The 25,987-nt window shown below is 43.6% G+C and overlaps 1 pseudogene; it reads left to right on the plus strand.

Annotated features, from left to right (window-relative positions):
* The first annotated feature begins 300 nt into the window (after positions 1 to 300).
* LOC147724085 (uncharacterized) lies at positions 301 to 2,448 on the plus strand (annotated as a pseudogene).
* Positions 2,449 to 25,987: the final 23,539 nt, after the last annotated feature.

Genomic DNA, 25,987 nt, shown 5'->3' on the forward strand with positions numbered 1-25,987 from the left:
GATTGTTTGGCTGTTTTACAGGACTTAAATGAAACAAGAAAAGACCTGAGCAACATTAAGTTAAAACAGCAGCCAACAGCCACTGAAGATAAAACCACCTGTCCCAGCAAGGCCTGTCTGGATTCCAAAGATTGGGGATCTGGTCAGAGAGAAGATCGCGGTGAAGAAGGAATTTGGGCTTTCTTACAGAAAAGCAGTACCTGTCTTAGCTGTCAGCGGAACAAGATCAGTAGTACTACCGCCCCTTGCTGGTAAAAAGGAGAACCGAGTCGTATCCATCGACCTGGTAAAACCACAATAATGTGGCCAATAATAAGTAGTAGGCCCAGTGGACTCCCAAAACATAGCAGAATACCAAAATTTGCTACAATCCAAGAGGTTCAAACTTAGAGACTAATCAAATTTGATAAACCTGCAGTGAATAAAAAAGGACTATGTAACAATGCCATGGAACTTGTGCCTCTGGAAACCCAAATAGAAACAGTTCATCAAGAAACACCTGTCTACAACGATGTAGCCTCAGACTATGCTAATGAAAGAAAAAATGAAAAAGCAAAAGAAAATTCGGAAGCAATTCCAACAATTGACAGAACTGCATCTGGCTACTTCATCAATTTCAATAACTTTACTGAAGATCCAAGCGAACCTGAAGAAATGCCATTAACAAAAACTTTCAAAGACAAATTAACTGAACTTTTTCATCAACTCAAAGAAACCTATCTGATTTCTCCATGGATTGAATTTTGGATTGTGTTAGGTGTACTTTTCCTCCTGCTTTGGCTCATCATGGTACTTTGTTTGGGAAAATTCCTTGAGGGAAAATACAGTACAATGGACACAGCAAGTCAGAACATCAACTTGGTCCTAAAGCCACACAAGTCATCTCACATCGAGAAAAGAGAACTATCATCAGTGAATGTCACAGCCATTCCAATACCTGGTGGGGTAGCTTGGGACAAAACGGATTACGAAATCTATGGCCTGGTTGAACTCTTGAAATATCCACACCAGTTCAAGGTTTCATTGAGTGACTTTGTAAAACCAAGTACATTCTCTGATGATTGGGACTTTGAAAGCATAAATAATATGATGTCAGATTTAGTATTGTCAACAAAATTTACAGAACATGATTATTTACAGGGTTCATCGAACTATGAACAAATGTACTGCTGCAACCTCTTTGCATATCACTATTTGCATGAATCTGCTCAACCTATAAATGTTTTTAAGTATAATCAATGGGAACATTGTGCAACTCCACCTAAAAGCAGTTCAAAAACATTTTATGAGAAATTCTCATACTTCTCAGGGTTTAACACAAGTGATGCAGAAACGTTTTGTTTTAAACTGTTAAATAAGACAGAGATGAAAACAATGTTGACAAATACTAAATTGATTTATTCTGAAACATTTTATGAAAAAATTATTACATTTGGTTTTGATTTCTGGAAAGACAACATTGAAACCATAACCATCTGGGGTACAAAAAATTGGCAGGTCCAGGGTTTAGAAGCATTATTTAGAGCCTGTATGATCCCCGAACAAATAGTATTTCTGAATGACACCATTCAACAGACTATTTGTCTTGGCCTAGCTAAGATTAAAGACTTAAATAAACCGTCTATTCAAAAGCCGATACCTGATAGTAATACCACTACAGATGTTGAGATAGACGTATCCCATATTTTACAGCAAAACAGAACACATCCTGATTGGAAAAAATGGTTGATCTGGCCAACAGACACCAATAACTGTCAAGATAGATTCCTGAGCAAAATACAGGGGTTAAAAATGGCCAGACCAGACCCTAGATACTCCCAGAGACAACATCCAGGGATAGTAACAACATACAGTGTAGGGAAACTATGCCTTGAATGGCTACAAACATCCACACTGGCTGAAATTAAGCAACACTTGACTTTACTTAAAGACGGTGCTGACTTGCGTGATTTCATAATGGGACTACGCAAACAGCGTCAAAAACGTTTCATAGCGGCCGGTATATACGCTGCGTACGACGAAGCTTGGAAAGTAATGCAAATTGAGACAGCAGAAACAATATGAAAAATTGATCGTATTAATTTGGAAAAATCACTTTCTGTTGTGGACAATGGGTTAATGACTCTGTCCTCCAGAATATATTCACTGGACAGTATTGTATCATCTGCTATCGATATGATAGATCAGGACTTACTAATGTTACAACACGGTCAGTCCCAATTATTTTCTATTGTACAGCTAGGCTGGACGTTACAAAATCTGCGTTCAGGCTACGTGCCATGGCGTTCGATAAACACAACGTCATTATTCTCTATCTTTAACCTTACTGATAAACAAATCAGTTTGGCACAAAAAGGAGCAGACTATACAATTCTGAGCATTGAAAAACTTGAGAGATTACCATTGACAATGTCAGAAAGACCTGTCATTGAATGGATAATACACTGAATAATTACAATTCCGATAACAACTTTCTAATTTAAATACTGCCAAGAGTATAAACCAGCGGGCCAGTATGAAAGGTTGGGTAAAGGGTACATTAAGTCATCATGGAAATTGCCTTACACACACACATGTTATAGTGAGAGGAAACAGAATATATTTCTTAGTGATAACAATTATAAACATTCACTAAGCGGTATACTTCTGTGCCAAGGTATTAATTTACATGGGGCCTGTGAGGGGACTTCAAATAACCTTTCATGTCACCAGCACGGCACACCTGCAGCACAGATAGAACCATTTTTTAGACGGCTATCTAACGGGAGCTATATTCAATAATGGACCACAGCTGTTGTGGCATGGTGCCAGGGAAAGCCTATCTCGTAAGCGTTAGTTCCATGGTCACTTGCTGTATGCAAGTATTGTATAAAAAAAGCTCTCCAGATACGGAGGCGATGATTTGGCCTTCTTTGAATATCTCTTCTATACGAATTGATACTTTAAGCAGAATGAAGTCTGTTCTTTTGCAGACAACAGTGCCTTTAACGTCATCAAAAGAAACGTATGATCTCCTAGTTGCAAGGACAACAGCAGAGATACATACCCTTTTATCAACAAATTGCCCTGTGCATTTCATAGAAATGCTAAGCCAAATCCTAAATATGTCTGATGCCAGTGGTATCCCACATATATTTAAGACAATTTTTTCGGGACTGTTAACACCCTTCGAAGCAGTTCTGGGCATTTTTCCCAATTTTGTCCATTCTGTCTTTGGCGGCCTACCACTACTTTTGGGACTTGTAGCAGGAATTTTATTTTTGACCCTTCTGCTCCGATATGGCAAGCCAAGTCGCAGACAAGACTCCAGCAACGATGAAAGAAACGATCCTAGCTATACGCTATTGGGACCGCATAACTAAAGTCCATGAATTAGCCCAGCTAAGAGATCTGAATATGACCTGGTTTCTTTCATTCAGACCGATCTGGCAAAATTGCATCTTACCTGCGCTTCGATGTATGCTATGCGGAGAAGAATGTGTGTTGGACGTCTGTCTTACACTACCATCAGCAGTACCATTGGATACAGATACTTTGCTAAGTCCTGTAACGGCTCATGCATCGTGTTGTCCCCAGCGGCGACCCATTCTGATTACGGCATTCGTTGAGACTTCACCACTACGATTAGGTGGCAGTGAAGTACGAGATGAGAGCAGCATCACCCAGGTACGACCTTCTGTGAGCATTGCTGATCCTAACATCGATGATAGCAATCATTCTCACGACTGCACTGTTGCAACACTTCCAAACTTGATCGAACTTTCACCTGAATACGTAGACCAATTTTTTTGCGAGTCTGTCTGAAATGATGTTCTTCCCTGAACAGAAAGAATAACTTTTTTAAGCAACGAGCACACAGCATTCCCCCGAACTCTGCATTCGGCCTTCAGCTTTGATAAAGAAAAGCTACTGAAAACATTTGGAACTAATGTTTTCCCCTGAAAGCGAAATTATTTTTTTTAAACTTCCAAAATATTTACCTTTTTCTGGCACATGTACTCTGCTTAAAGTAGAACTATTCTTAAAGAACAGAGCTTCTATTTTTAGGAATCTCTAGAGACAATATATTACCTCAGCCTCTAGCACATTTAAAGCAACTGTATTTATATGTGATGGAATGGTCTCGACCTTCTTTTCTGTATTAAGAGCCATTTCATGTGTAATTTTCGCAAATCGTTCAGCTAATATATATAAGCATGTTTAACTGAATGATTACACTGCTTGAAAAGCGTACAGTATCAATTATCATTTTCGTGTATTTCGCATACACCATTTCGAATGCATAAAATGTATTTTGGGGTGGGTTGGAATGCACATGCACCTTTAAATGCTTAGTTTTAGTACTGATGGACATTAGATCGTGGAGAGGGTGATGTGTTTTATCTAGGAACCTGAATCAATATTGCTATTTTATGCCCTTGTACGGCTATAATCAATAATATCCCTATAATGGCATAGGAATCAGATCCATATTCAAGTAAATAGCCCTTGCAGTCCAAAGCACGGCAGAAGCTATTTCCTTGGATTCCTAGAAAGCACAACGAGTTCTTTCGACACACCAAACCTCCAGCAACCTGGGAAATCCCCATTTGCTTTTGTTTTGATTGGTCATTAAAACTCCTGCGAACACTAAAGGAACAGTCAGTTCTTAGTGACATCTTTATTGACGTCTTATGTCCAAACCTTACGTCAAACTCTGCACCTTTCAGGTATAAATATACCAATGTTGCCTTAAGCAAACACACGGTGGTGGTTTTGGAGCCGAGCAGCCATCTACTTGCCCGGGAGCCCAGCTGATGCGAGAGCCCATGGACGCTGCCCCTCCTCTTTGACGCACTGAGAGAGACGCTGTCTTTTCCACTGCTGAGAAATCCAGCTCCGGTGTTCTTCGCGGGCTGCTGGGATATCGATTCCTGAAAGAGAGATACCAGACCTCCTGCATTCTATTACCCAGGTACGGAGCTGACTAAACCCTTGAAGAGAATTCTTGAATCAGATTCTTGGCAAAACCAACTTAACTTAAACTGCCACTTACTTACTCCTTCCCACGTATTAGGCTTATGTCAGGTACACCGGGGTAGGCGTATTTTAGAAGCACTAGTTGAGTACGTTAATCAATGTATATATGTATGTATATCTTTTATCCATTTTAAAGTATCTTATGGCTAAGAAACCATATCAATGCTTTTACAGTATTATTTTATAATACTCTTTTTACCGTACGCACTTTACTTTATACTAAGTATTGCAATAATGGCAATTCATTTCTCTTGCATGAGAAAGAAGACTGCTCAATAAATTACACCTTTTATTGAAAACGCCCGTCTCTCTTGTCTCTGCACTCTGGTGAAAATAAGTAAGCACAATGACTGAGTGAAATAGCTGTCTATTGTTTTCACACGACTCTAGAGATACACTCTTATTCTGAGGGAGCAAAGGTGTCATGTTATATGGTTGTCGGAAGCTAATCCCTTCTTGTCTATCCAGGGAAAGTTTCTAGTGACCTCTGAGCTAGCTGGCAAACCTAAAGTCTAATATAGTCAGTAGAGACCTTGTCGACCTCAGTCCTACGTCTACACTGCTGAATATATTATTCCAATGCGCAGAGCCTATTGGGAATATAGGAACTACACTACAGAGGGACTCTTTGTAACTTGTAAATGGTGAGCAGGGAGGAAAGTGTCCTCGTGCCCACAGGCTGCGTGAGGTTACATATTTCTCATTTTTGAATGATAGGCACCACAAGCGTCAAAGGTTCACCTAGATCGGGGAAACTATTAATGCTATTCAATGAATGACTACCAATCAGTTGCCTTGAGATATTACTTTTCCCTGGGCCACATGCCGTATTATGGGGCTTCCCAAAATTCAGAGGTAATTCCAATTTGCTCATAAAAGTCACAAAAGGCCACTAAAGTGTGAAGTGCTCTTGGTGTGCAAGCCAAAAGTACTGCGTCATCCACATATAGCAACACAGGGATAGATACACTGCCAATCTTAGTTACATCTCCTGAGGCAATAACTAAGAAGTAATTCAAACCATTAAAAGTATCAAGGCAAGGGTGCAGTCTTGTCGCAAGTTCCTGGCCAGAGGGAAATGCTTTGACAATTCTCCAGATAGACCAAAGCTAAATTTAGCAGCTAAATTTTGGTAGCAGATTGTAAAGGAAATTCATCAGAGCCACTTCAACACCAAGTTCTAGCAACAGAAGCCATTGCTTCACACAATTAACACAATCAAAAGATGTTGAATATTCCAAGAAGGTCAGGTATAGTGGGCAGCACTTTGCAATGGTGTACATGCAATGATACAGTCTAGATTTGAGCACCGTTCCGCTGTACCCAGCCCTCAGGAGAAACCATATGGACAAGGGCTCAAAATCTTATGTTGAATCTCATATTGTTTTAAGGTGGGAAAATAACACTCTTCGCAAGATCTTAACTGAGTAGTCAATTAAGGATGAAGGCCAATGGAATTTAGGAACAGTGTTATCCCCTTTTTTAAAAATGGGGACGATTAATTAAAGGGCTCAAAGAACTTGTGATATTAATACTCATTAAATGATTGATGTTTTTTTTAAGCAAAGGTTGATATTGCATTTATAAATATCCGTGGGAACACCAACTAGTCCTGGGGCTTTCCCGCTTGGGCTTTGCCTAACAGCATTCTCTACTTCCATTATGATAAGAGGCATTCTTGGTGATCCTTCTAATTTATTCAGTAAGTTCTTTAAAAAGTTCCTCTCATCTGTGGGCTGATAAATAGATTTAAAAATGGATATTCCAATGAGCGTCAGAACCCTACGACCCAGGGAATTACTTGGGACAACCCTTTGCCGGAACCTTTCCACCATGTCCAAATACATTTTACTATTCTTTTTGTTGCAGCATCCCATAATATTTTCCAGTATTTCTGTGGCAGCTTTTTCCTCCTTTACTTAAAGGCCCATTTGTAGCGTGTCCATGCTTCGCTGACCACCAAACGGATCTTTGGATTTGGTGCTCAAAGCCTGGTGCACAAAGGATGAAATTAGGGTGGAATTACCTGCAGGGGAGAGTGTATTCCTTGGCCTCCAAGCATCACCTGGAGGCCCAGAGGACCAGTGGTGGTTCTCACAGCCCCTGTTACAACTATATCCCTGGAAGGAGAGGGCCTTGCATATTCTACACCCTGAAGGATTGACAGGAATCCCTGGTAGAGGAGCGACTGGTCAGCTAAACTTTTGAATGTGGCATTAAACAAAAGTATTGTTTTTGTTTTTAATTTTACTTTTTAAAAGCGTTTTGCACCTTTTTTTAACATAAACACCAATAAAGATTTTTTTGTCTTGTTTGTTTGTTTTTCTGAATGTAGTTTGTTGTATTTAAGATCACAGGTTGTAATCTCCATTAAATTTCAGATATTGTTATGGTGCTTCTATTGTAATATCTGTTTATTTTTACTGCATATTTTTACTAGGAATGTTTAAGTTACAGTTTTGCAAGTGTTGTTAATGTTTAATTGAAATGACTACAACTACCATGATGCCTTGTTTTTGTTTTGTTGACATAATATTTGAATGTTATTTTGGTCATTCTCTCTTTTCTTTCATATTTTCACATAATAAAGTTTTTTTGTATTTATCAATCTCTATTCAATGCTATGTTTTGAAATTTTTTTTTGCTTAATCTTGTATGTTGTCCTTTTCTTGTTATTTTATTGAATTGATGTTATTCGTTTCACAAATCAATTTCTTGTCTTAAACATTTGAATGCATGTTATTTTCTATGCTGAATATATGTTTTTTTATAAATGCACTTTGCAATAATATATATCATGAATAGTACTATTCATCCTTCTAAGTTGTTTAATTGTCAACATTTTAGGATGCTAGGCCTTTGATTAGTTTATTTCACTTTTCTCCTCTCAACTGTGTTGAATGTTTGGTATATTTAATGTATACTTTCTTATTTGTTTTCATTTCAGGACAACATTTTACCTGCTTTGTTTAAGTAATTTAAAAGGTATAATCATTATATCATTATATTATTTTTTCCCTTTAGGTTGCTTCATTTTTAGCTTCAACCTCATTTGGTGTATAATAATCTAGACTTTTACAATTTTTTTTGTAATTTATAATAGGCCCAACACCCAGAGTACATAGACAACCATCTGCACTGCTACTGAGAATACCTCCACCCCAGGCCAGGAACAAGCCTTTAGTAAGAAATCCACTCCTGCAACTCCAGATGATGGGGAGTAGGCTGGTACAGCTTGACTGCCAGGGCAGATAGCTCCAGTGCATCACATGCAGCCGACACCTACATCTCCCATCCCAGCTGTTACCACACCTCAGCCCCTGGATACATCCAGGTCCAGTGTCAAATGGAACATCACCCCAATGTTGTGCCCCCACCAGTCCTGGCTGTTGGTGATCCAACATCACCACCATCTCCAGTTCAGCCAGGACTAAGTGAAATGGGGACACTGGGTCAATGGCACAGGGTACTGGGGGTAGGGTCATTGGAGCGAATCTATGGGCCAGCAAAGTGAGGCCAATGGGTTCATTGACACCCAGACCACCACTAAGTCTTGGGATCCCTAAATCAGTCCCAAGAAATGATGGGCTGCATCCTTACAGGGTTTGGGAGATTAAGCAGTTGTAGAGAGAGCCCAATGTTCAGATGGAAATTATAAACTCTAATTGGGGCTCTCTGAATGGGGTGCTGAATGATTGTTTTGCCCATATGTGCAGAGCTTTTTCAAGAAAATCTTTGTGTGGTCCAACATCATCTAGGCCTACCACATATACCTCAGCCACATGTAGAGATGCACTGCCAAAAAAGGAAACACCTGCACCCACCATAGTCCCTGCAACTATGGATCCACTAGTCCCCCTTAGGAGGCGACATTCATCCGGACGAGCAGGAGAGGATGGCAAGACCTCACCACCATTAGCAAGACATAGGGAGGCATAATATCAAGGGCCATATCGCCGATTTTGCAGCACTTTTTGCCAAAAAGCGACAATATTGTTATTGCCCTATTAACAGGCCTGCGCTAAGACAAGTTAGCGCAAGCTTTCAGGCGTTAGCTGTCACTTTTTAAATCGCCTTGTATGTCAGCGATATGTATCGCTAATGACATGCAAGGTAGGCGTTCCTTAACCCCTTGCGTGCTGATGACAGAACGGTTCCGTCATCAGCATCGGGTGAGCTGTGCTGATGACGGAACCGTTCCGTCATGACTCCGCCCGCGCAAGGCGGAGTCAGCACAGGCGGAAAATACGCCCCGCACGCAAGGGGTTAAAATAAGCACACAGAAAAGGTCGCTTAAACATCTTCGCTCTATTAGCAAAAATGTCCTGCAATACTAAAAGTCGTGCTAAACCCCGATCTTAGCAGGAATTGTACGCTTGATTAAAACTTGACAAAGGCATACCTAATATGGGGGTATATTATAGGGTGACGACCACAAGGTCGTATCAACAAGCTTTTCGATGTTTTTCAGTAAACATTGCTGATTTCCAAGCGATGTTGGCCCATTTCCCCACTATCGCTGAAATTCTTTTCGCCATTGCACGTTCAGTGATAAGTATCGCTGCATCTTGATATTATGCCCCACAGAACCTAATTTTCTCCAGTGTGTGACTTGCATTTACTCTGTAATCTATTTTCTATTTTTGATGCCAGTTGTATTTTGTACACTATATTTCAGACAATTTTAGCTCTTCAATAATAGTTTTATTCACCATAATTTACTTTTTTCTTATTTGTTTTTTTTTCTCATCTTGATTTTTTAATTTTGTTTTATTGAATACATTCAGGTTAACATTAAAAAGATTGTTTGCCAATAAATAAATGACATGTAGGTAATGCTTTTCAAATTTTTTTTAAATAAAAAAATAACAAATTCAACAAATTCCAGACTTTGCCTCCATGGAAGAACGTGATATAATTAAAGAAATCATATTAAATAGGCAAACTTTTGGAAAGGGGCGACCACTCGGTCCCCCCGAACGTATGGTGGAGTACCCCGATCCCCCCGGGAGGCCATCTTGGGCGGGGGGCGAGTCCCGGCTGGTATGCCCGAAGCGGCGTAGCCGGGCGCGCCTTTTCCCGCCCTGGAGTGGGTTGTCCTAGACGCTGACGACGCCGGCCACGCCCCCGGGGGGCAGGCGGAGGCGGGTTTACGCCCGCCCGAAGACGGATAAAAGGAGCAACAAGCCAAGAAAGCATCCTCTTGTTCCTGTGCTCTGAAGCTGCACCTCCCCGCTGCATGTGAGCTCGAGACGGAACGAAGAGCGTGGGGCATTTTTACCTCCATCATGGGTGAGCGCAGGCCCGAATTGTTGACCGAGTTGCCTATTTATCAGTCACGTATCATGGAGTATTCTCTGGCGTACGGGGTAATCAGTGGTTCTGTTATGACAATATTTTTAGAAAAGCTAAAGAGCACGACCCAGTTCTAACATGGGATTGTTTCGACTCCGTTTCTTGGCAGAAAATGGAGAGTTCAGGAATGTTAAAAGTGCCATTGTCAGGGAGTAACGGGGGTGAATCTTCCCGCCAATCCTCTGGGACACCCTTTCGGACGGGTGCAGGTAACGAGAACCACTCGAAGCCGAGTGGCAACACAGGTAAAAGGGGGATTTGTTGGAATTTTAACAGGGGAAAATGTACGAGGTCCCAGGGGTCATGCAAGTTCAGACATGAATGTGGGGGGTGTGGGCAGTCATCCCATCCTGAGTCCATGTGCAGAGCCAAGACGGGTGATAACGGTGGTAGGGGAAGCGCCAAACAGGTCTGAAATAGTCCGATGGGCGCCTTTACCTACTCCGATTGATACCATGGCAATGATTCCTTGGCTCAACGAATACCCGGATCATGCTTCCGCTGGGGTGTTGCGGGACGGGTTTTCATATGGTTTCCGCATCCCAGTGGGGGATTTTCAGGGTGTAGCTAACTGTAAGAACCAACTGTCGGTCTTTGATTGGGAAGGAGGTGACTCGAGGTCGTGTCGCCGGTCCATTTGATTTGCCACCAGTTGCTAACTTTGTTTGTTCCCCTCTAGGGGTGGTCCCCAAGAAGGACCCGGGGGAGTTTCAGCTAATACATAACTTGTCAGCCCCACGTGGTCTTTCTGTGAACGATGCGATAGACCCGGAAGTGTGTTCGGTGCGGTACGCATCTTTCGATGAGGCCGTCGCCATGTTGAATCGCCTTGGCCCCGGGGCGCTGATGGCTAAATCAGACATCGAGTCAGCGTTCCGGTTGCTCCCGGTGCACCCAGACGATCAGCGTCTCCTTGGTTTTATGTTTCAGGGTCGCTATTACATGGATAGATGTATGCCAATGGGGTGCTCTATATCCTGTGCCTATTTTGAAAAGTTCAGTTGTTTTTTACAATGGGTATTCACAAGGAAGACGGGTTTTCAGCATGTTATGCATTATCTCGATGACTTTCTGTTCTTGGGGGCAGCCGGGGATGCTGAATGTGGAAAGGCCTTACATGAATTTTGTGTCTTAATGAATCATTTTGGTGTGCCATTGGCGCCAGGTAAGACTGTGGGTCCCTCAACTTTGCTCGAGTTTCTGGGGATCGAGCTCGACTCAGAAGAAGGTTGTTTTCGATTACCCAGGGAAAAAGTGTTAAAATTCAGGACATCCCTTGAAACATGTATTCGTGCGACGAAAGTAAACCTGCATCAATTGCAACAAGTGGTGGGCCAGTTGAATTTTGCCCTGAGAGTAATGCCAATGGCCCGTCCCTTTTCCCGCTCGATTGCACAAGCCATGGTCGGCCTGAAGGAAGGACATCACCGCACGAGACTCTCGGCAGAGGTTCGCCAGGACATGCGCATTTGGTTGGCATTTCTGGCGGATTTCAATGGTCGAATTGTCTGGAACAAACCAGCGGTGTCCTCCGAGGAGCTGGGGCTTTGGACAGATTCGGCGGGGAGTATAGGTTTTGGTGCCATATTTGGTACACGATGGTCGGCTCAAAAATGGCCGTCATGGTGGCATGAGTGCGGGCTGACGAGTAACATTGCTTTTCTTGAACTCTTCCCTATTTTGGTGGCCTTGAAAACATGGCCGGAGGGGTTTCGGGATCACTCTGTGGTGTTCTGGTCTGATAACATGACTGTGGTTGAGTGTATCAATAGTCAGGCAGCACGTTGCAAATGGATTCTGAGACTGCTCAAAGAAATTGTGTTGTTGTGTATGCAGTTGAATGTGCTCTTTAGGGCAAGGCATGTCCCGGGGGTACTGAACCAAGCGGCTGATGCACTTTCTCGTTTCCGTATGCAGGCCTTCTGGGGTTTTCTGCCCACAGCGGACCCGGTGGCGGCACCCTTTCCCGAAGCTCTCTGGTCTCTCGGTGCCCCGAACTACAAAACCTCGTGGGAGAGAGTTTAGCACCCAGGACAAGGAAGGCATATGAAGGGGCGTTCCGTTCCTATTGGTCCTTTTTGGGTTCTGCTGGGAGGGAGCTTTGGGGACAGGAAGAGCTTGTCGTAAAATTTTTGCTGTTTTTACATCAGGCAGGCAAATCAGTGGCTACGGCCCAGAGGCATCGGGCCGCCATTTCCTTTATGGCAAAGGCTCATGGGATCCAGGACCCGACAGCGTCTTTCGTGGTGCAGAAAGCGCTACGTGGGTGGCAACGCCTTGAGGGTCGCAGAGTAGATGAGAGGCACCCGATAGGTCTGGATAGGTTGGCCCTGTTATTGTCCGTACTCCCTGCAACGTGTTCATCCCGGTATGAAACAGTGTTATTCCGAGCCGCATTTGCGCTAGCATTCCATGGGGCTATGCGGGTAAGCGAACTAGTGGCGAAGAACAAGCAGGATACGATGGGGGGACTGTGCCGAGAGCACATTCAGGTCAAGGTGGAGACGATGACTGTCTCGTTTGTCAGGTCCAAAACCGATCAGGGTGCGACTGGGGACTGCATAATCATTCAGAGGTTTCCTGGGTCTTCCATGCGCCCTGTTGTTTGCGTAGAGGAATATTTAGCGCAGAGGGTGGCATCATGGGGGGGGACCTTGTTGAGACACGCTGACGCCACCCCACTGATGAGGTTTCAGTTCCAGCGGGTGCTTGCGATGTCAATTTCGGCCGCAGGCTTGAACCCCGGCGAGTTCGGGACCCATTCCTTTCGGATAGGGGCTGCTACTGAGGCTACAGCCAGGGGTCTGAGTGTTGAAAAAGTAAAGCGTTTGGGGCGTTGGTCCTCGAACTGTTACAAGAGGTTTGTGCGGTTGTACATGTTGTGAAGCTGTAATGATGTACTCACGCTTCTTGTTTTTGTTTGGTTTTCAGTTGCGCAAGCTTTCGAGGCGGGGCGGACTGTGCAGTCGACCCGACACCTGGCCACCAGCGGTCAGACATCACCGGCTGCGAAAAAGGAGGTGTGGGTCGTGGGCCACTCATACGTGAGGCGTGCCGCGGACGTATTCAAGGCAGGTGACATGATTCACATGGCTGGGGAATACGGGTACAGGGTGACCTTCTACGGAAGGGGCGGGCTCTGTATTGACCAGTTTCAATCCTTTTTCGAGGGTTTGTTAGGGCGGACAAGGTCACCGCCGTCTATAATCATAGTCCATCTTGGGGGTAATGATTTGGTGACCACTGGTAGACGACTGCTTCTCAAGGCAATGCTTACCACTGTAAGTTGGTTGGCGAGGAGAGTTCCAGGGTGCACAATTGCATGGTCCCATATGATTCCACGAAAAGTGTGGCGGGGGGCGATTTCGGTTTCTGCTCTGAACCACTCAGTGAAGAAAGTAAATAACAAGTTGGGTAGATTGTTTCGTTCAAATGCACTGCAGTCTATTCCGCATGGTTGTATCAAGGGGGACAGTATGTATTTCGGAGATGGGGTCCATTTGTCCCGGGTGGGGAATGAGTTACTCATAGGAGACCTCATTGCTTGGCTGAAGAGTTTAAAACATGACCTTTAGGTAGGAGTTGTTGTGGGGGGTCCGGATAGCCGGTCAACTATCCGGCCTGTGGCGGTAAGGTCATGATCGGTGAGCAGTAATTGGAAGATCCCTATGGGGGGCGTCACCCATTACGGATGGGAGCGCTCGGGGGAGGTGGCCATTGGCCCCTCAACGGGGAGGCGGTCCCTTCTAAGGATGGGCCGCCAGAAGGAAAGGAAAGGCGGTCAAGGCCCCTTCCTGGATAGGAGGGGCTACGGGCCCTCCTGGGGAATTTCCCGGGGCCAGGACATCTGCGACGGCAGATGGGGTAAGTTGTGTGGGGTTTGGGAGGGGGTTTACGCTACCTTTTAGACACCTCACACGAGCCCTCGGACGACCGTTAAATGGCGTCGAGTTCATTGGGGCCCCCGTCAAGTCAAAGGGAAATTGGTAGATGCACTTGAGATACGCCTCTGTGTGGTCGCCCCCCTCATAAGTGAGGGGGGTATTTCTAGTTTAGGGATCTGACACCGGTTACGACCTTGCCGTTGGCCCTTAACGTTAGGATGTACAGTTTCAAGTCAAATGTTTTGTAGGATGTTAGTTCGGCTAGGAGAACCTTTGTATTAGAGATCTGTTAAGGTTAGCCAAACATCGTAATGTGGAAATGAAATTGTACATAATATGAAACTGTTATTTTAATGTTTTAATTTTGTTTCATATTTTATTAAATACGGCCGGGAGGGTCACTCCCTCCCGCCTTCCAAAAGTCCAGAACAGTTTCCAGTTTCCCATCCTTGGGGATTACGTCGAGAGGGGGTGGCGGGTATCTCAGCCATATGGAAAGGGGCGACCACTCGGTCCCCCCGAACGTATGGTGGAGTACCCCGATCCCCCCAGGAGGCCATCTTGGGCCGGGGGCGAGTCCCGGCTGGTATGCCCGAAGCGGCGTAGCCGGGGCGCGCCTTTTCCCGCCCTGGAGTGGGTTGTCCTAGACGCTGACGCCGCCGGCCACGCCCCCGGGGGGCAGGCGGAGGCGGGTTTACGCCCGCCCGAAGACGGATAAAAGGAGCAACAAGCCAAGAAAGCATCCTCTTGTTCCTGTGCTCTGAAGCTGCACCTCCCCGCTGCACGTGAGCTCGAGACGGAACGAAGAGCCAATTTTGACCCACCCACCAGCCCCTGAGGACAGCCAGTTGTTTTAAATAAAGTTTTGATGTGGTAACTCTATTTCTTGCAGGTTGCGATGATTGTCGTGTTATTTTGAGTATGCAATAAAGAACGGTCATTTACAGTATGTTTTTTCAAATAAAGTAATGCTGCATTAGTGTTGATCAGTAATCATACGTGAAATAGTTATGGTTATTCTGTAATTTAGTTTTTTAGTTAAATGTCGTATTTATTTTGGTCGGGCGGTAGGGTCATGATCGGTGAGCAGTAATTGGAAGATCCCTATGGGGGGGCGTCACCCATTACGGATGGGAGCGCTCGGGGGAGGTGGCCATTGGCCCCTCAACGGGGAGGCGGTCCCTTCTAAGGATGGGCCGCCGGAAGGAAAGGAAAGGCGGTCAAGGCCCCTTCCTGGATAGGAGGGGCTACGGGCCCTCCTGGGGAATTTCCCGGGGCCAGGACATCTGCGACGGCAGATGGGGTAAGTTGTGTGGGGTTTGGGAGGGGGTTTACGCTACCTTTTAGACACCTCACACGAGTCCTCGGACGACCGTTAAATGGCGTCGAGTTCATTGGGGCCCCCGTCAAGTCAAAGGGAAATTGGTAGATGCACTTGAGGTACGCCTCTGTGCGGTCGCCCCCCTCATAAGTGAGGGGGGTATTTCTGGTTTAGGGATCTGACACCGGTTACGACCTTGCCGTTGGCCCTTAACGTTAGGATGTACAGTTTCAAGTCAAATGTTTTGTAGGATGTTAGTTCGGCTAGGAGAACCTTTGTATTAGAGATCTGTTAAGGTTAGCCAAACATCGTAATGTGGAAATGAAATTGTACATAATATGAAACTGTTATTTTAATGTTTTAATTTTGTTTCATATTTTAATAAATACGGCCGGGAGGGTCACTCCCTCCCACCTTCCAAAAGTCCAGAACAGTTTCCAGTTTCCCATCCTTGGGGATTACGTCGAGAGGGGGTGGCGGGTATCTCAGCCATAATGGATTTATGTGATCAGTAGGAGCCAGATCTTCTGCTTCACAATAGGAATCCCACGTCAATAACGCCAATAGTGAAGATCTTGGCAGTACTCCATTTTGTGGCCGCAGTATAATTCTAACACACTGTTGCAGTATCTGGTGGAATGTCACAACCAGCTTTCAGTGGGGTGCTACAAGAAGTTCTTTCTGCGTTGATGAGATGCATCAACAGCTTCATACATTTACCACAAAATGAGGATTACTGCCAACCCCCCCGCCAAAACACCCCTCCAGACGGCCATTTACCCCTGCCACTTTAGCATGGTGGGGGTACTGCGGCAGAAAGAAAGACCGTCTGCCGCTTTTCCACTGATAGGCAATCGTCACGATTGCCTGCCAGGCAGAAAAGGCCCATAATATAGTAGCGGTGCCTTGCAGGCCCCACCATCCACATTATGATGATGGCGGTGGAATGCCTTTCCATGGCGGAGACTTCATATGGAAAGGCATGCAGAGTTTACTTTGGGGCCCACTGCAGGCCCCCGGGGGTGGAGGGGGCTGCACTTGGGGGGTACCCATGGTACCCCCCTACATTGGCATTCACAAGTTGGCAGGCACCGTGCAGTGCCTGTCACGTTGTGCATGCATTTTCAACATTGTGGTCGGTGCTGCTTTCAGCACCGCCCGCCCCAATGTAGAATATGCAGGATGAAACTGCCACGGTGGCGGTCGCATCCTAATTGGCAGGGCGGGACCACCGCACCACTTGCAGCCGGTCCCAGCACTTCTAGGGTGGCGGGTAGTCTGAAGTCCGCCCGCGATCCTAATGGGGGCTCAAAGTATTTTTAATGCAAATTGACATATATCTATATATATAGATATATTCACTGAAAAAAACATAGCTGTCAGGGTCGTTATAGTTAGCTGGAAATTTCACTTGTACAAAACCATAGAAATTCCACCATTATAGTTAGTTCAGCTAATTATAACTTGTGCCCCTGCAATGCACTGATCATGACGTCACATATTACATCATTCATGGCATGGTCAGCGACATCACTGATGACATCCCGAATGACATTACTGATGACATCACTGATGACATCATCCAGTGACTGTATGTTTCTATAAAGTTTAAATATGTTTTATACATATGCCAAGATATATTGAAGAAAAAGTGGGTGTATAAGTGTCTGGATGGAGGATTTACAAGGTGTGTGATTGATTGTATAAGTGACTAATTAAATGTGTCTTACTGAATGCATGGGTTAGTGACTAAACTGTGTGAATGTCTGTATCAGTCTGTCTGTTGTTGTGTAAGCTGGTACGTGGGTTGGTCATTAGCCACATGACTGTCTATATGGGTTATTGATTGTTTGCCTGAGTATTTGTATGGGTGCCTGAGTGTGTGTGTGGGTTGGTTGGAGGTGTGTGACTCTGTGCTTAGATGTGTGAGTAGTTGATTCACTGGGTGTATGGGTTCAAGAGTGCATGTGGAAACAGCTCTATGAGTGGGTGAGTGTGTGTATGGGTGTGTTGGTGAGTGAATGGAGGTCTCAGTGGTACATGTGTGTAACTACATATGTAAAAGATAATATATGTGAGTGATTGTGTATATAAATATCTATATGTGAGAGTGAGTGATTGTGAGAGTGGCTGTATGGATAAGTGTGCACTCGTACCAGTGATTATATCAGAGAGTAAGTGTGCGTTACTATCTCTATGAATTAGTGAGATGGTGTATGTATAACTGTATAGGTGAGTAAATGGGAGTGTGATTGATTCTTTACCTGACTGACTAGGTGTGTGAGTAACTCCATGGATGAGTGGTGGTGTGTGAGTGTCTGAATAGATGTATGAGTGCATGTGATAGTGTTGTATTGATTTGTGACTGCATGTATAAGTGATTGTATGGGTAAGTGAGTGGATGTGTGTATAGACCTAGGAATCAGTGAGTGAATATGTAGTAACTGTATTGGTGTCTTGATGGTTTCAAAAATGGTAGTCTGTATTTTATAGTGAGTGTATCAAAGGTTATATTAGACTGTGAGGAGGTGCATCAGATTTTCACATGGATGATGTCATTTGAGATGTCGTCAGTGATGTCATTTGAGATGTCATCAGTGATGTCTCTTACCATGCCTTGAATGATGTAATATGTAACGTCATGATCAGTGCATTGCGGAGGTGCGAGTTATAGTTAGCTGAACTAACTATAATGGTGGAATTTCTATGGTTTTGTACGAGTGAAATGTCCAGTTAACTATAACGTCCCTAAAACCTATGTGTTTTTTCAGTGAATTTCAAAGGTTTTTTAAATGCTAATTTCTAACTATAACATCTGTAAAACCTATGATTTTTTCAGTGAAATTCAAAGGTTTTATAAATGCTAATTTCTAACTACAATGTCCCTGAAACCTATACTGTTTTTAAGTAAATTTTACAAAGATGTGCATACATTTGTAGTGGAAAACTAACTGTAACAGTAATTTGTTATAAGTTAATATTTAACAATGTTTAAAACTTAATTTGCAGTAATTAACATATAAGTGTGAAAAAAGTGTGATGCAGCAGCTATGATACCTGACTTCGAACAACAGCGTTCACAGTTTGATTCCTGGCTCCAGCGGCACGTTAGCCCATCATTATGTCACTGTGGGCAACACCTTGCTTTATCTTCCCGATGCCCTGAGTACTGGCACAGCTTTCCGAGGGTACCTGTACGCTTTACAAATACTGGTATTTTTTTTATTTAAAACCATAGTGATGAGAAATATTAGCACATACTTTTTTTTTCTTCTATTATGAAAAATAATTTTTATTTTATCTTCTATTTAGAATTACAGCAATTAATAGATGTTTTTAGTCACGAGACAGGAAATGACACGGTTTGCTGGGTAACAGTGTGTAAGCTCTCCAACGTATGTACATATTAAGAAACTTAAGAGGATCAAAAGTGAAACTTTTACCGCTTTGAATTTTGTAACTTTTCCCAACAAGTGCACAAATGAAACAGTAAAAACAGGAGCACATGTGAACTGTAAAATGTGACATCTAAATGGGCGGAGCCACATCTTCCTTCCATTGACTAGTCAATAACCAAAAAGTATATAAACCACTCCCGTTGTTCGATTTGTTTAATTTTTGTGAGTTATTTGCGTGTGTCCATTCTGTGATGCAGGTTCCCTTTTCTAGCGTCAGTTTCTTCTTTTGTGACAACAAAACATATTACGGAGTTGTAAGTTGTTTGGTTATGGCATAGTAGATATTTATAATACGTAGCTATTTGTGAATATTTAAAGATTTGTATTATGTAAAAAGTGTTATTGGTTGTTTTTGCAATTTGTATCTAACATCAGCAGCTGGTATTGAGAAACACCCAGAATAGAGGAAACATGTTCCTTTTCTGGCTCCTTTAGGTTATATACTGTGACTATGTACATTGTAATAATCAAAGTATAGGAAACTTCAGAGGTATTGGTGACCTGTTGACGCAAAGACTAAAGATTTATATGTAACGTCAACAGCTTCTCCTTCTTACTCTGTTACCCCCATTTGATCATATACTGTGAATACTTACATTATAAGATTCACAGTCATTATGATCTGAGAGGAGTTTTATGAGCCGTCGGCGTGAAGACGAAAGTTTTCGAAGTTCTGGGAAAAAAAAGCTTTGAACATATTCTCAGATAAAAATATTTAGTTTTTGATCTTGTTTTGTGTTTATGACTTTTTTTTATTTCCCTTTTTTGAGTGGCATCAGTGAAACTCTGTATTTTGTAGTAGAGTGTCATATTTTCACACAAGAGGAAATGGAGATTTGTGGCCATCAGGAGTAAATCATCTGAAATACAGCTAACTGACCTTTATAACTTACTTGATCAGATATTTTTACGGTGAGAATATTTATTGAAATATCGGTTTAAAAAAAGATTGTTTACATAGATACTTTTTACTGAATGCTTTTGATAAATCCTACATTTCTTAATTGATATTTTCGTATTTCTCTTTTTCTTTGTTGTGGTTCCTAATCACGTTCTCCCTATAGAATATATAGGAATAGTATTGTATATATTACTACTTTCATATATATTCTTAAAGAAGTACGTGATCTGTTGGCAGAGCAGTGAGCAACCTCTAAGCACAAAGCGACAAAACTTTTTTGACTTCTACAGAAAAGAGATTGTAAAAACGTTGTTTTTTTTGTTGTGCTCCTTATTCTTCTTCTCCTGTGGAATACTATAAAGTCACTGTGTATATTTTAATACTGTGAACTTATAGTACTTCAGAGGGGTTAGAGATCTATCTCTGCAAGATATGTACAACATTTACTACAGTTATTTCCATTGATAACTGACTACCTCACAGCTTGTTACACTGCAAATATTTTATAAAATAGTGGTCCCCCCAAAAAAACTGTGCTTTATTTAAAGTTTTGATGAAGCATGCATTTCTAGGTAATATGACGTCATTTGTGTTGAACTGTTTTTACTTGTTATTGTTGTTGTGACCTGAGATGATGTAGTGCAGGAGCTTTTCTTGTAGCACTTTTTTCTACTTTATCTAAAAGTAACTGATGCCCTCTTATATTAACAAGAATATGGGGCAACACTTTTACAAACTATAGGCGACAAAAAAATGGAGGGTGTGGCCACACTTAAGGGATATTTTATGAATTGCGTTTTTATTTGAACCCCCTCTGATGTATACAGCTACACTTTCCTAAGAAAGAATATTTGTGATTGCTTAATATAAACTGTTTCAAACCTAGACTTAAGTTTTTTGCAGCGCAACCACCCCTACTATTTTGTTGCAAGGAAATTGCACTACCCGCGAAAGAAGTACTATAACTATATATTATAAGTAATCATTGTTCCGGAGAAGTAGGTTATTCAGAACCTTATTTAAATGAAGACCGCAACAGCGCCCTTTCTTTTTCAACCCCCTCCTCTATATTATAATATTTGCACCGAAGATGTTACACTTCCAGTCGGAAAAGTAACTACAACATTATAAGTAAATACTTCTCCTGTGAAGTATCCCACCCACTGACTTAATAAAAAGAAGCCTGCAAAACACTGTTATTTTCCCGACGTGATTTGTAGGCCCCACACAAATTATATAAATGGCCCTTAAAATATATAAAAAACTATTTTTACCTTCATAGTCCCTGTCCACCACCTTGTGACCGCTGTACAGAGTTAATAGTGTTCCTACCCTCCCCTCTACTTCTTTGTTTTCCCGTACTCCTTTGAAGTGCATCACAAAATGGCTGACAACAGTGAACCGTTCTCACCCAATAAGGAGCAAACTTGTACTCTGAACACTTTAGTCAATAAAATGTCCAAGGTGTTCCCCAGAAGGGGAGGGAATGGCTGACTTCACTTCTACTTTTAATGCTTCACAGCCAATGAACATTAAATTTGGGAAGGTCCTGGTTGGAACACGTTATCCAATGAGATGTCCCTGATACTCCGGGTAGGGGGAAGGAATCACTGGCAATACTTCTATTTTCAATGGTTTACGGCCAATCAACATTAAGCTTCGGAAGGTCCTCCTTGGAACACGTCAGCCAATCAGATGTCCCTCCATTCAACGGAGGGGAACCGAATGGCTGGAAACACTTCTACTTTCAATGGTTCACAGCCAATGAACATTAAGCTCATTGTTGGAACAACTCAGCCAATTAAATGTTAACTTCGTTCCACCCACAGGGAGAGATCACGCCCTCCACATATTACATTTCCTCTAATAAAGTGACAGCATTCGTGATAAAGGTGAACACCGCATTATAAGTAAACATTACTCCCCATATGATTTCCACAGCCTACTGAACATTGCTGCAATACCAAGCATTGTTATTTTGCAGACGTGATTTTCACTGCCTACGCAACATTCCCACTACCTGTGTATCCACCCTACACACTGCTTGTCACAATATGGCACATAGTTTTCCCAACGGGCTTTCCAAAGCCGACGCAACATTGCCACAATACTGCGCACTGTTGTTCTCCAGACGTGATTCCCAGGGCCAACTCAACATTCAAAATCCCTGCCACTGCACCAGCCAGACTGCTTACAGTAACTCCACAGTGTTCCTACTATACCCTCTTATACAATTTTTCTCTTTTTTCCCCTACTGTTTTCAACTGAGTCACAAATTCTCTACCAAAACTTCCAAGTTTCAACCATTCACAGCCAATAAGCCGCAAGCTCATGCTCATAACCCCTCAGACAATCAGATGTCAGAATTCTCAAATATCGATATCTGTAAAATTTGATATTTCTCAAAAACTAATAAACGGACTTACCCCATTTAAACAAAAGCGTGCTTTCTGGCCCAAGACCAAATTTGGCGTAATTCCGTTCAGCAGTTTGACCTGTAGCATTGTCTAAAGTTTTCTATGGAAATTGCATGGAAAAAACATTTTTCTCAGCCCCCCCCTTGACCAATCACCCCCAAAACTTCGAAGATAGGAGCTGATCTAAAAAGAAAAACTTTTTAGAAAATGTTGTAAAGATTCGTCAAATGTTACCAAAGTTATAAGCACATGAAAAAATGATTTTCCTATGGAAATGTGGTCCTAACTATAACTACCTACTGGTGGCCGCCAGTAGGTAAAATATATATATGTGGCACTAACGGATAGTACCTGGTGGGTTAGTGGGCCACCAGGGACCATCACGACTCAAGGGGAATTAATCCCTCAACTTAAAATGCGCCAGGAAGCACGTTTGCAAATCTGTAAAGGGAGAGGGAGGGGCCTGACATACCAAGTGTGCATACGCACTCCCTGGCACATTGTAAATTAGGGGATTAAGTCTAATTTGATCCTGAGATTCCTTGGGGGTGAACTATCCCCCCAGGTACTTCCAGTATGCACCAGGGAGCTGTGTTGCAGAGAGGTGTTAAGCGGCCATGCCCCTTTTAATACCTCTCTGCAACACAGCTCTGTGGCGCTTACTGGAGGTAGCTGGAGGGCCCATTGGCCCCCAGAGACCCTTAGGACTTAAGGGAATTTAATCCCTCAATTTACAACATCCAGGGGGTGTGTTTCGACAGTGTTGGAGGGAGGGGGCGTGGCTTGATGTGACAAATGTGCAAATGCACCCTGTGGCGCATTTTAAGTTGGGGGATTAAGTCACCTTGAATCCAGAGGGTCCCTGAGGGCCAACTAGCCCATCAGGTACCACCAGTAAGTGGCAGGGAGCTGTGTTACAGTAAGGTGGTCCAAGCACATGCCCCCTTTTTACACCACTCTGCAATGCAGCTCTGTGGTGCTTACCGGAGGTTGTTGCTGGGCTAGTTTGCCGCCAGGGACCCTCAGGACTCAAGGGACTTAATCCCCCAATTTACAACGCACCAGGGGGTGCGTTTGCAAAGTAGTGCAGAGAGGGTGCGTGGATTGATGTGACAAGTGTGCAAATGCGCACTGTGGCGCATTTTAAGTTGGGGGATTAAGTCACCTTGAATCTTGAGGGTTCTTGGGAGCCAACTAGCCCACCAGGTACGTCCAGTAAGCACCACAGTGTTGGGGTGCAGAGAGTTGTGAAAAGGGGAATGGCCCCAGACCACCTCTCTGCAATGCAGCTCTGTGGTGCTTACTGGAGGTACCTGGTGGGCTAGTTGGCCCCCAGAGACCCTCATGATTCAAGGGGAATTGATCACCAACTTAGAACCCGCCAGGGGGCGTGTTTGCACAGTGGTGAAGGGAGAGGGCGGGCCTGATGTGACATGTCTGTACTTATGCAATTTGTGCACCAAAACCCAAGCACTTATAAATTCACCATGCACTCTCCTTGGAGCACTCTAATCATGCAGTCACTACCCATGCACTCATGGAATGACCCATGCACTAACTCATGCACTGCTACAATACCCTGAGCAGTACACATGCAGTCCAGCTATCGCCCTGTCACTACCCATGCACTCCTCCAATCACCCAGCGAGCACCATGTACTTATCCAATCACTCCGCCAAAACCCAGGCACCCATAAATTCACCATGCACTGTCCTTACAGTACTCTAATCATCCAATCAGTGTCCATGTACTCATGCAAGGACCCAGGCACTAAAACATGCACTGGTGCAAACCTCTGAGCACTACCCATGCAGTCTAGCCATCGCCCCGTCAGTACCCATGCACTCTTTTAATCACCCAGCGAACACCATGTACTTATCCAATTACTACACCAAAACCCTAGCCCTTATAAAATTCACCATGCACTCTCCTTGCAGTACTCTAATCTTCCAGTCAGTACCCATGTACTCATAGAATGACCCAGGCCTAACACATGCACTGCTACAATTCCCTGTGCACTACCAATGCAGACCTCTAACCACCTACACAGTACTGATGTACTCCTCCAAGTACCCAGGTTGTACCCATGCAGTCCAGAAATCCCTCTGTCACTACCCATGCACTCATCAAATCACCCATTCAGCATCAAGTACTTATCCAATCACTCTGCCAAAACCCAGACCGTTATAAAATCCCCACGCACTGTCCTTGCAGCACTCTACTCATCCAGTCACTACCCATGTACTTATGCAATGACCCAGGCACTAACACATGCACTGCTACAATCCCCTGAGCACTACTGATGCAGTCCAGCCATCTCCTTGCCACCATACTTGCACTCCTACGAACACCCAGCCAGCACCATGTACTTATCCAATCACTCTGCCAAAACCCAAACACTTATAAATTCACCATGCACTCTGTTTGCAGTACTCTAAACATCCACTCAGTACCCATGTACTCATGCAATGACCCAGGCAGTAACTCTTGGCAAATACAGAGGAGGTCATGCTGATCACATGGGTACCCCAACGCATAGTGTTCCCTAGTGTATGTACGTGTTTTTACTGTATTCTAAGTGTCTTTTAGCATAGCACTGGTTCCGATCCTGGTTAGTCAGATTCAGTTATCACCAGTACCCATCAGTAAAACGTTGGGGGCACAGGAGGACTTTCTGCTCCTCTGTTGGTTCTTTCTCCACATCTCTTGCTTCTTTCTGCATATTTGTTCTTCTTTCTGGACTTCCCTTGACTCTTTCAGCATTTGTCTTGCTTCTTTCTGCCTTTTCTGCCTCTTTCTTCACATGCCCTACCTTAGTAGGCATAGTAAAAAATTAGCATTTAACAAAACATTGAAATTCACAAAAAAAACATAGGTTTCAGGCACATTATAGTTAGACATTAGCATTTAGAAAAACCTTAAAAATTCACTGAAAAAAACATAGGTTTCAGCGATGTTATAGTTAGTTGGACATTTCACTCGTACAAAACCAAAGAAATTCCCCCGTTATAGTTAGTTCAGTTAACTATAACTCGCGCCCCTGCAATGCACTGTGGATGATGTGACTTATTACATCATTCATGACATGGTTAGTGACATCACTGATGGCATCACTGATGACATCTCAAATGGAAAGGGGCGACCACTCGGTCCCCCCGAACGTATGGTCAGGTGCCCCGATCCCCCCGGGAAGCCATTTTGGGCGGGAGGCGTGTCACGGCTGGTATGCCCGAAGCGACGTAGCCGGGGTGCGCCTTTTCCTGCCCAAGAGGGGTTGTCCTAGACACCTACACCGTTGGCCACGCCCTGTAGGCGGTCGGAGGAGGGTCCACGCCCTCCCGGAGAAGAATAAATGGAGCAGCAATCCAAGGAAGCATCCTCTTGTTCCTGTGCTTGGAAGCTGCACCTCCTCGTTGCACGTGAGCCCTTGACGGAACAAGAGCCAATTTTGAGAACTTTTAATCTTGTGTTTCTTCTTTCAGCGATTTCGAAACTTCTTGACCTAGGACCTCGAGTATTATCCGTGAACGATGCCTGGCAAGAAGGTCGGAAAGAAGGTTGGAACCGACCAGATGCTTCGTATGCTGGTGAAGGACATGGCCGACATGAAGAAGCAAATGGCGGCAATGAAT

This window comes from Lissotriton vulgaris, chromosome 4_1 (genome assembly GCF_964263255.1).
Source record: "Lissotriton vulgaris chromosome 4_1, aLisVul1.2, whole genome shotgun sequence".
Lineage (NCBI taxonomy): Eukaryota > Metazoa > Chordata > Amphibia > Caudata > Salamandridae > Lissotriton > Lissotriton vulgaris.